The 12,683-nt window shown below is 45.7% G+C and overlaps 1 protein-coding gene across 1 annotated transcript in view; it reads right to left on the bottom strand.

Moving 5' to 3' along the window:
* Positions 1–12,683, bottom strand: part of LOC141122459 (receptor-type tyrosine-protein phosphatase alpha-like) — a gene marked incomplete in the record, with an annotated part of 620,682 nt that overhangs the window by 175,008 nt on the left and 432,991 nt on the right.

Raw genomic sequence — 12,683 nt, 5'->3', positions numbered from 1 at the left:
CAGGGAGGGCTGGATGACTCACAGGCAGCATCTCTGATACCTCCCCCTACTTCTAGAACATGCTGGAAACTTCCAGAAGAACGGGATTGGAGGTGAGGGGGAGCTGGATGGAGTATTCTGAGGGCTCTGACTAATCCCCAACAGATGGGTTGGCAGGAGGCAGGCACCCTCAAATACTCAGGGTCAGCCCAGCTGGGGAAGAGAAGTTTGGGTGGAGGCTGCAGATGGAGTATTAGGCTGTCGGTGGCCTTTGAGAGTAACCCCCTAGTCTGTGGGGAGGGGGGTGTACTTAGGTCTGGGCTCGGGTGCAGAGTGGCACGGGAGCAAGGAGAAGGATAGCAGGAGAACACTGCCGGGCAAATCTCCAGGGAGGAAGACAGCTGACTGGCATGTGTGTGAGACAGTCGGGAGGACTGAGAGGTATCCTGAGAGGACTGGGTGAGAGCAGTCTGGGATGAATGCAGAGTCAGTCTGGGAGGACTGTAAATGAAGAGTCAGGAGGGCTGGGAGAAGGGGCAGCTGCAGCCAGGTAGGCTGACAGTGTCTAAAGAGGTGGTACTGGGATCAGAAGCCACAGAGGAAGGCCGAGTACTGGGACTTTTTGCAGCACCTGAAGGGGCCCGTGGTCCCTGCCTGTAATGGGCATGTTCTGGACCTGACAAGTCCTGTGAGGTCCCATCAGACAATACTTGACTGGGAGAGAGAAAGTCTGCAAACAAGTGATGTGCAGGAAGCAGAAGAGGAGTGTAAATAGTTGTGTCCCTGAAGAGTTCCTTAATCAAGTGGGAATCCCTTATCACCCCATCCCCATCCAAGTTTAATCCCCTAATAAAATACAAAAAAACAAAGCTGCAATGACTGTTTCTTGACTCAAGAATGCTGTGGAAAATGTGGTGTGCCTGGCTGTGCAGGGTGGGGGATCCCTATTCACCTGCGGCTCCTGCGGGGGCAGTACTACATAGTAATCTGGGGTCTTGATGGTAAGGCGCCGGATAAATCCTTACCGTCCTGTAGGATGTGCCAGTATCTTTTTATGATGTTATAAATCTGGCTTGATTGAGTACAGTATGTGCCTATTATTCTCGTGCTCCCCGACTCTTCCATGATCTTTCTTTTGGGGTTCAACAGCTGTGTTCTTGGTATGTCCTTCACTTTTTCATAGTATCTCTTCAGATTCCGCAACTTATACCCTCTTTTGCTAAAACTATTGAACAGTCGCAAACAGAGCGAACAAGTGTATGATGAGAACAGAGATCTGCAGATTTTTATTTGTCGAAAACATCGCTATCCTCTGAGCATATTGCAGTTCTCAAAAAAGGTCTGTCCTTTGTTCCCACTCATGATCTTAAAGTGGTTGTAAAGGCAGAAGGTTGCATTCTCTGCATTAAGATAGAAATCCTTTTGTGTGCAGCAGCCCCCCTCAGCCCCCCTAACACTTACCTGAGCTCCCTCTCTGTCCAGCGATGTCCACAAGTGTCTCAGCCATCCGAAATTCTCCTTCCTCATTGGCTGAGACACAGCAGTGCCGCATTTGACGCTCCCGCTGCTGTCAATCAAAGTCAGCTAGCCAATCAGGGGGGAGAGGGGAGTGGCCGGGTCGGGCTCCGTGTTTGAATGGATTCTGGAAGCTGTGACTCGGCTTGGGTGCCCCCATAGCAAGCTGCTTACTGTGGGGGCACTGAACAGGAGGGAGGGGCCAGGAGCACCGAAGACGGAGCCAAGAAGAGGAAGATCGGGGCTGCTCTGTGCAAATCCACTGCAACAGAGCAGGTAAGTATAACATGTTTATTATTTTTATAGGAAAAAAAATGATACTTTACAATCACTTTAATCTATTTGAGTGGGTAAAGGACATAAACTTGATTGCTAGAAAATTAGCACTTAAAAAGGAATATAAGGACAAGCCCAGTGAGCCCATGCAAATAGTAACATCTAAGGATATTGAAACAATTGGACTTCTTTGCAAGCAGAACGTGAGGGTGGAGGTCTTTTTACAACATTCAGACCAAAATCCTCCGATCTCCCAAGGAAGCTAGTTAGAACACTTTGTAAACATGGTAGAGAGAGATCTAAACGCCCTGTAGAAAAAAACATTGAAGAATAAGGGGAATAAAAACTTCAACCCCACCTATCTAGAATGGAATACCCTGGAGGAATTAAAGAATGATCAGGAACCGATCATAAAGACTGCAGATAAGGGTGTCCTCATGGACAAACTCTTCTACTTAAGGAAGTGTTACAATATTCTCAGCAAATGAGGAAAATTATGAGATCCTACCTCAACATATTTACATGAGCTGAGGCAAATCCTTATGGAGGGAAAAGAGAAGGGGGTACCATCAGAAGAGGAATTGGAATATATGATGAATTACCACCCGACAACTGACACTTTTTATGCACTACCAAAGGTCCATAAAAACCAGCTTACACCTTCAGGACGCCCAATAGTTACTGGAAACCACAATCTAACTGAGAAAGCCAGCAGATATATCGATTTTGTCATGCGCCCCTATGTATATGACTTATCATCATATATAGAAGACACTTGGGATTTTCTCAATAAATTAGAAGGGGTGACTCTGACTGATGACAACTTACTGGCACGTTTAGCTGTCGAAGCCTTGTATAGTAACATCAGTCATGATTTGGGTCTTGAAGCATGTGAACACTTCTTTAACACCAGAGGCATTATATTCCAACAGCATACACATTTGATTTAAAAATTTCTCAAGTTTGTGTTGGAACATAATTTTTTCCTTTTTAATGACAAAACATACCAACAGAAGAGGGGCACAGCTTTTGGAACTGCATGTGCTCCCACGTATGCCAATTTATTTTTGGGACGGTGGGAGCAAACTATAGTGTTCCAGGAAGATTTGGAGAGATAAACGTCACATCTTCTTATGTGGGCAAGATTTGTAGATGATATTTTGATCTTGTGGCAGGGGCCCCAAAACAACCTTTATAGATTTTGTGATGTGTTTAAACAACAACAATGTCAGAATGTTCTTCACCAGTGAAATCCATGAGGATCACCTTAATTTTCTTGATTTGGTAATAATAAAAGGAATAAACGGTATGATCAATACACAGATATACCACAAACCCACCGCAGCCAATAGCCTATTACATTGGTCAAGTTATCATCCAGGACCCCTGAAGTGATTGATACCTATGGGGCAGTTCATGCGAGGAAAAAGGAATTGCCCTTCAGAGGAGGCTTTTAGAACAGAAAGTTTGCAACTGTTCTATCATTTTAGCAAAAGAAGGTATAAGTTGCGGCATCTGAAGAGATCCTATAAAAAAGTGAAGTTCATACCAAGAACACAGCTGTTGAACCCAAAAAGAAAGATCAAGGAAGAGTCAGGGAGCATGAAAATAATAGGTACATACTGCATTATACAAAAAAAGGTCACTGCCACCTCCTATAACTGGTCTTCACAGCAAGGAGCACTGGAAGGGCAAACGCATGTCAAAACAAAACCAAAGAATTTCCCAGCTCAACTTACCAACCAGCCTGCGACCAACCGAATTAACTGTATTATAGACAATCAAGACAGATTTATAACATCATAAAAAGATACTGGCACATCCTACAGGATGATAAGGATTTATCAAGTGCCTTACCATCAAGACCCCAGATTACTTATAGAAAAGGGAGAAGCCTCAAAGATATGCTGGTTCACAGCCATTATGAAGAAGGAAGCTCCATATCACGAGGTCCCTTAACATGGCTACCAGAGAAACCGAAGCGTAGTTTTAGATGTGGCCATTGTAAAGCCTGTAGATATGTGCCTACAATAAAGAACTTTATCAATCCAAAAAATGGAGAAAAAATTGATATTACATCTTTTTTCAACTGTAGTACAAAAGGCGTAATATACGTAGCAGAATGCCCCTGTTCACTTCTATATGTTGGCAAGACGATTCGCCAACTGAGGTGTAGGGTTCTGGAGCTTATAAATGATGTGGAACTAAAAAAAGGACAGACCAATCGCGAGACATATGTTAAAAAAAGCATAATGGGAAAGCTGATGGCCTGTGCTTTTGGGTGGTCCAGCAGATCGAACTGGGTCAGAGAAAAGGAGACCTGGATAAGAGATTATTAAAAACAGAAGCGGAATGGATCTTTCGGCTGGGATCGAATGCCACATATGAAATCAGTGAAGGCTTCACCTAACTACCTTTTTGTGGGAGAGTAGTATTTTATAGCATCTGAAAAATAAAAGTTATTTATTTATAATATTGATTTGGGATTGAGATGTGTTTTGAAGGAAATGGTGACTCGTGCAGGAAAATGTTACTTTTTTGAGACAACATTAATAAATACACAAAATAATATAAAAAATAATCAAATAAAAAGGGACAGAAGATGTTCCATAAAAGAACCACAAGATGGTGACGGAAAATGTCTATAAATAGAAGCAGTTTATAAAAGAGTCGCCATTTGCCATGTGGTGGTTACAGCACTTTATTCTTTGAGCACTTATGTTTTATTTGTTGCACCCTGATGAAGCTTTATTGTTGAGCGAAACATGTATTGGTTTCATAAGGATGGATTTTTGGTGCACGGTCACTTTTTACACGGGGATATATTTGGTGGGAAGGGGGCTTTGATCAGTCCGTTTGAATTCCTATACTCCCTAGATCAGGGATAGGAGTGTTAGTACACTGCAACATTGTAGGAGCAATAGTGATACTTTTTCATGAGTGTTTTTGAATAGAGAGGGGTTTTCTTTGTGATAGTACAATTCTGATAACTCCTCATTTACTCCCTCTAATTGCTGCAGTGCAGATAGAGACAAACAGACTGAGAGGAATTTTTTGAATGCAGCCCTCCCTATAAAGCCTCGTACACACGATTGGATTTTCCAAAGGGAAATGTTCGATGGCAAGCCCCTTTGGCGGAAAATCCGACCGTGTGTATGCTCCAGACAATTGTTGTCGGATTTTCCACAGACAAATGTTGGATGGCAGGCTTTAAAATTTTCCACGGACAAAAGTCTGTTGTCGGATTTTCCGATCGTGTGTACACAAGTTCATCCGACAAAAGTCCAAAGTACAAGCACGCATGCTCGGAAGGAAGGACGAGCCAGAAGCGGTCGGTTTAGTAAACTAGCGTTCGTAATGGAGAATTAACATTCGTGACGCGGCAAATTATGAAATCTGGAAATTCAGCGCACAATTCTCTTCTTCTTTAATGGGATAATAATGAAGCTGCTTTGCTGGTGATACTGATGGAGTTATTGCAAACTAATTTTCAAAGGCTTTTTTTTTCTAGTGATATCAAGAATAATATTATTATGTTTTGTTTTTATTTGGGCAAGTTACCACAACACCATCATAGTTTTTAAGATCAAAGATACAACTATGTTGGTGTCCCTTGTTAATGTTACATTGTATTTTTTTAAATGTAACTGCCGACTCCCAAACTGTCATTAGAAGTAAAACACAGAGCCAAGTATTATTCTACACAATTTTTTTTATTGTGCATTAAAAAAAGAAAACAAATAAAATTAGACATGCTATCTTCCAATAGAACTTAACCAAAAAGTGCATTCTATGCATCCAAAAATATAAAAAATATAACAAATCAAATCATTATTATTTAACCAAAAAATAAAATAAAAGCCTCATGCATGTGTCCTGCTTCTTAATATAGGGGGTCAGCAATGCCAAGAGTGGGTGAAAGCAGGGGCCCATCCAGAGATAATTACGAAAAACATCCGGATTATTCTCCCGGAGCTCCCGCAGCAAAGGCATATGACATAATTGGTCCCCATTAATAAAGCAACCAATTTTTGGTCCAAGAAATCCTCCTCCTCCTGTTCCTGGACTGGACTTGGGTCAAAGCAATAACTCCAAGCCAACAATAAATAACACGTTATCTCCTCCGATTCCGCAACATGGTTGGTTGACGAACGGCTGTTCAGAAACTAAATGAAAAGCGGGAAATGAAAAGTGCAAACTTAAAAGTGCTAAATGAAAAGCGCAAAATGAAAAGCACGAATCAACACTCACCAAACTTCTACTAACACGAAATTAGCAGAAGGAGCCCAAAAGGTGGCGCTAAAGACACACATTTTCGACAAATCAACCTAATAAAGTCCTAAAATTCTTTAGGTGTCGTCCCTAGGGGTTTTTTTGTGTGTGTGTGGGCATGCACACCTTGTTTGAATTGGTTAATATTACAAACTGTGGCAAAAAGTGTGGGATCACCGCTCTTGGAAAATGTTCATTCAATTGTTTAATTGTGTGGAATAAAAACTAATCACAGACATGTCTCAAAACTATTTTCATTTAACATTCCAACCTTCTGCCTTTAAGAAACAGTTAGAACAGAAGAAAACAAGGTTACATCGGGCTAAAGAAAAGCAATCATGGACTGTGGAGGACTGGATGGAAGTGATATTCAGCGATGAATTACCGATCGGCATTGGACGGGGTGATGATCCCGGAAGTTTTGTTTGGTGCCGCTCCAATGAAATGTATGAAGACGACCACCTGAAGAAATCATGCAATTTTCCCCAATCATTGATAAGGAGTTGCATGTCGGATAATTGTACGGGAGGTGAGGACAGTCATTAAATCTTCAATAAATCACACCTTTATATTGAGGTTTTGGACACTTTTCTTATTCCATCAATTGAAAGGATGTTTGGTGATGATGACATCATTTTTCAGGATGTCATCTGATGCAGATGTTTATTTTTAGAACTGTGAAGTACATGGTGATTCCATAATATTTTCCTCAGCATTGAGTGATTCCATGTTTTTTTTCTCTGCTTGATCTGCAAAAACAGTTGCAATTGACTACAGTTTTCTTTCTTTTTTTTTTTTTTTTAAGTGATTGTAAAGTCTCATTCAAGAAAATAAAATACATTAACAGACATGTCATACTTACCTTCACTATGCATTTGGTTTTGCACAGAGCAGCCCGGATCCTCCTCTTCTCGGGTCCCTCTTCGGTGCTCCTGGCCCCTCCCTCCTGTCGAGTGACCCCACAGCAAGCGGCTTTCTATGGGGGCACCCGAGCCCTGTCACAGCTCCATCCCTCCCAACTTTTTGAGATGGGAATGAGGGACAACTATCAGCAAAAGTATGCAGGCCTAGGACACACCCCCTGCCACGCCCCCTTAAAGGGGAATTGTACAAAAAAAACAAGATTTATTAAACCCACAAGGGCTTTTTTTATCACCACTATTCCTTTATATTGGCTTTTGGAATTTACAAATGCAGCAATTTGGAAATTGGATGAAAGGTTTACCGCTGGAAAACACTTTTTGATAGATAAAAAGTGCATTTTACATACAACTATATAGATGAGACCAACATGAGGGACAAATGAGGAGGAAAGAGGGACAGACAGACATTGCTCCGAATCAGGGACAGTCCCTCGAAATCAGGGACAGTTGGGAGCTATGCAGCTCCCTGTGTGCATTCAAACACGGAGCCCCGACCCAGCCCCACCCCCTCTCTCCCCTGATTGGCTAACTGACTTTGGTTGACAGATGTAGAAGCCAATGGCGCCGCTGCTGTGTCTCAGCCAATCAGGGGGAGTGTCCCCGATGGCCGACACACTCGTGGACATCGCTGGAGAGAGATGGAGCTCAGGTAAGCAATTATGGGGTGCTGGGGAGGCTTTACAACTCCTTTAACTGTTTCCTAAAGCCAGAAGGTTGGAATGTTAAATGAAAATAGTTTTGAGGCATGTCTGTAATTAGTTTTTTCTTTTTACACAATTAAAAAATTGAATGAACATTTTTCAAGAGTGGTGATTCCAAACTTTTTTCCACGGGTTGTACCAATAGGAGGGCCAAAAAATTCAGATATAAGAGGCCATTGTTTAATTGAGCTCTCCTGAGGAGTCAGCCGGGTGGGCTGGAGAGTGTTTCAGTCTGGAGAGGACTATGGAGAAGTCAGGAGGGCTAGTGAAAGGGGCAGCTGCAGCCAGGTGGGTTGGCAGTGCCTGAAGAGGTGGTACTGGGATCAGTAGCCACAGGGGTGTAAGCTGGACACTGATTTTTTCCTCGCTACACACTTACAGGGGCCCCAGATTCCTGCCTGTAAAAGGCTGTTACTGTAATCAGCCCCATATACCCCCTCCCAGCACAAATCCCTGCTCTCAGCCCAAAATTCCCCCCATATCCCTCCTACCAGCATAAATCCCCCAAACCCCTCCTTCTTATACAAATTATCTTACCACCCCCCAAAAACCCCCTCTCAGCGCAAATCATCCCCCACAGCTCTCCCCTCCCAGCACAGATCCCCCTTCAGCAAAAATCCCCCATATACCTCCTTTCAGCATAAATGCTCCCCAAAACCATGCTTCTTACACAAAATCTCTTACCACCTCCCCCCAAATCTCTCATCTGAGCACAAATCCTCACCCCCCATATACCCCTTCCAGTATAAATCCCCCCCAAACCCCTCTGCTTACACAAATTCTCTCATGACCCCCCAAGCCCCCCTCAGCACAACTCTTATTTCACTTCTCCCCGCCAAATTCCCAATACAAGCACAATCCCCCCCCCCCCCCCAATACAAATAAACTCACCTCCAAATTTTCCCATGCAGCAAAAAAAAAAACCCCTTTTAATCCCTCTGAGCATAAATCTCTCCCTTCCTCTGCTTCTTCCTGCCCCAAGCACAGACTTCAGTTACTGAGACTTCAGCCCCGGGAGATCTCCATCCCAGGCTCCTCCTCCTGTCCTATCAGAACACACGTCAGAGCTGAGCAGGGACCTATGGGAAACTTCCCTTGGTTCTCTGGCACTATTGCTGCTGTAAACATGCAGCCGGTGTCTTGCCAAGAAAGTTCCCCCCGGCGGATAAGGACCCCCCCGTACTGCGCAGGCGCAGCGCTTGCGCAGTACGAACTACTAGGAGCCGCCGAAGATAGCCGAAGCTGAAAATCTTCAATCAGCTGTACACGGCGCCTGCGCCCTGGGTCCAGGTTCAAGCCCCACCATCCAAGTGGACCTAGAGGGAGAATAAAAAAGTGCCGAGTGCAGCGAGGCCGTGCCCGAAGCATGGGGAGCAAAGCGAGTCCGCGAGGGGCCCTCTTACAGGCGCCGTGTACAGCTGATTTACAACTATTCCGCTTCGGCTATTTCCGCCGGCTCCTATTGCGCAGGCGCAGCGCCTGCGCAGTAGAGGGGGGTCCTTATCCGCCGAGAGGAACTTTCTCGGCAGAACACCGGCTGGGAAAGACACCGGCTACTACAGTATTGGCGATCACTGGGGACGCTCCACAGGAGAAGTGGGCAGATACTTGGTGCTGGTGATCGCCGACACTCCCGCCAAGTCCCAGCCCTGGTGATACCACACATCGCAATGCAGTCTCTGTACTGCAGCCAACATCTCCCCTGGGGCTACTTGTCACAGTAACTTAATGTGACAGGCAGTGAGCTGGGAGATGTTGGCTGCAGTACAGAGACTGCATCGGGGTGTGTTGTACCCCATACACCCCACACAATACTGGGCAGAGGCAACCAGTGCCCATGGTATCTCGCCCCTGCTAGACAAGTCACTGGAACCAAGGGCTGGAACTTGTTCCGACACTGGGCTCCACTCTCCGCTCAGCCTTGATTTGCCGGGATGCTGGGACTTACATCAAATCCCAGGACGGTCCCAGTGAATCCGGGATGGTTGGGAGGTATGGCATAACACACACAGTCAGAGCATAGAAATGGCACGCATTCAGTCATAGAGCAGGCAGAGCACACCACAAAAAAGAGGACGCACACTGTGAGAAATGGCCCTTGTCAGTACAGGGAAGAGATGGGGATGGGGTGTACTTGCTGCAAAGGTTTAATAAAATAAACTAGTGCCAGTGGGGGGGTAGGCAGCAGTGTGAGGACCTGGAATACCTGCTGGTGGCACTGTGGTTCACAGAGCGGGAAGTTGTAGTTCCAGTGTCCACCAGCAGGTGTCTCCCAGCAGCCAGCAGATCCCAGTAATCAGTCTCCACCTGATGCTGGCTGCTGGGAGGGCATTTAAACCCTTCTCTAATATTCCTGTTAGGTACCTGGTAGTTGATCCTGACTGGTAGAAGGAGACCTCTCTTAAACGCTGGTTCACAAGCCACTGGAAGTGGGAACAGTGGTCTCTTGAGCACAGTGGGTGGGAGGGCCTGATGCAGGTTCCAGCAGAAGCAAACACTGGAACTGGGAAGACGTCCCTCTGGGATGGCTGAGCTGCGGATGCAGGTAGGCTGATGCAGGTCAGTAGGCAGGCAGGTGGATGATACGGCAGCAGCAGAATCTGAAGCTTGGCAGAGCAGGCTGGAAACAGCGTCACAGGACACAGGCAAAGCAGAGTCAGACAGTTCGTTTGGCAGGAGATCAGGCAAGTATATAGCAGGAGGGATAATCCAAGAATAGTCAGGCAGGCAGGAGTTCGGCAACGGGTCACAAGATATAAGCGAGGTCAGGCAGGCCGGGTCGGATAGGAGACAGGAGAATGGTCAGATGGAGCCGGGTCACTAGCAATACAACAACAGGCAGGATACAGGAACTCAGGTGCAGAGCTGCAGTCGAACAGCACCTGCTAGAAGCATCTGACAGTCTTTTAAAGGGCCCTTGGTGCCAAAACAGCGCTAGCGTGAACGGGCGCGCGCACGTGCGAACGCGCAAACGGGCGCGCACGGGAGCGCTCCGGCGCCCCCTGGTGGAGATTTCAGCAGAACTGCCCTGGAAAGGCCCTTCGTGCACCTGCGTGCACGCATATTCGCCCGACGGCCACTGATATGCCCCTGACATTGCCCCCTCCCAACGGGCAGCCTCCAAATGCCCAGATAACTTTTCTTTTCAGGATGAGCAGAGAAATAGGCATGAATCAAACGTTTGGCATGAATATTACTGTCAGGTTCCCATGAGTTATTTTCTGGACCATACCCCTTCCATTTAATCAAAAACTGTTCTTGCCCGGAACTCTTTCTGCAATCAAGGATGGCCTCCACTTCGTATTCCTCATTACCGTCCACCAAAACCGGTTCAGGGACCCTGGTGCCCCTATCAGGAAAGCGATCATCTACAGCAGGCTTCAAAAGTGACACGTGAAACACAGGGTGGATTTTAAGTGAGTCAGGTAAACACAGTTCATAGGATACCTCGTTGATTTTCCTTTTCACAGGGAAGGGCCTAATAAATTTAGGAGCAAGCTTTTTGGAAGGATAAGTCAACCTAATATTATCGGTAGACAGCCATACCTTATCACCAAGCTGAAGGTTTAGATCTCCTTTTCTTTTCTGATCGAAGAACCTCTTGCTGTCTGCTTGTGCCTTGGATACCGCTTCCCGTAACATCCGGTTATTATGACTGAGGAACTGCACTGTGTCCTGGACCGCTGGAACTGAGGACTCTGAAAGAAAATCTGGTAAAAAAGATACATGAAAACCATAATTGGCAAAGAAAGGGGATTGACCAGTGGCAGAGTGACTAGCATTATTATAGGCAAATTCCGCTAGGGGCAGCAGGGACACCCAATCATCTTGCACAAAAGATGTAAAACACCTAATGTATTGCTCCAGTGTCTGGTTTGTTCTTTCCGTTTGCCCATTTGGGGATGGTATGCTGAGGACAGGGCTAGTTCAATTTTCAAGATTTCACATAGGGCTCTCCAGAAGCGTGGGGTAAACTGCACCCCCCCTATCGGACACTATATTTGCGGGGACTCCTAACAGCATTTATGCTGAAAGGAGGTATATGGGGGATTTTTGCTGAAGGGGGATCTGTGCTGGGAGGGGAGAGCTGTGGGGGATGATTTGAGCTGAGAGGGGGTTTTTGGGGGGTGGTAAGATAATTTGTATAAGAAGGAGGGGTTTGGGGGATTTATGCTGGGAGCCTAACAATCTCCTTGATGAACACACGGGCCGTTTCAACAGCAGAAGGTGTTCCTTTTAGGGGTACGAAGTGGGCCATTTTAGACAGCCGGTCGACGACCACAAAGATCGCCGAACATCCTTCAGAGCATGGTAGTTCAACTATAAAGTCCATTGCTATCATCCTCCAGGGTCTATCTGGTATAGGCAACGGTCTCAGTAGTCCCCAAGCTCTGTTCCTCAGAGTTTTATTCTGAATGCAGACAGAACAAGAGTTAACATACTTCCTGCAGAATTACTTCAGGTTAAGCCACCAGAAAGTGCGTTGCACAAGCTCAAGGGTCTTACGGACCCCAAAATGTCCTGCAAGTGGGTGGTCATGCAATAATGTCAGCACCTTGACTCGGACGCTCTCCGGTACGAAAATTTGACTTCCTCTCCACAATAATCCATCTCGAGATGTTAAAGAGGATCCCTGGAGACTTGAAGGTTCTGGTGATGCTTCTCTGATCATGGACAGGAGATCCGTTTGAAGAAGTAGGAAGCTATTTGCTGGCAGGATAGTGTCAGGTACTGAAAGGTTCTTAGGGTTGTCAAACATGCGCGACAGCGCGTCTGGTTTTACGTTTTTAGATCCAGGCCGGTAAGTAATGTGGAAACAGAACCGTGTAAAGAATAGAGCCCATCGGGGCTGTCAGGGTTTTAGTCTCTTAGCAGATCTTAAGTATTCGAGGTTCTTGTGGTCAGTATATATCAGTACCGGATGGACTGCGCCCTCTAACAAGTACCTCCATTCTTCCAAAGCTGTCTTGATAGCAAGTAGTTCCCGGTCTCCCACATCATAGTTCCGCTCAGCCGG

The sequence above is a fragment of the Aquarana catesbeiana genome, linkage group LG01 (genome assembly GCF_042186555.1).
Source record: "Aquarana catesbeiana isolate 2022-GZ linkage group LG01, ASM4218655v1, whole genome shotgun sequence".
In the NCBI taxonomy this organism is placed as follows: domain Eukaryota; kingdom Metazoa; phylum Chordata; class Amphibia; order Anura; family Ranidae; genus Aquarana; species Aquarana catesbeiana.
This window is presented reverse-complemented; position numbering and strand designations above follow the sequence as displayed.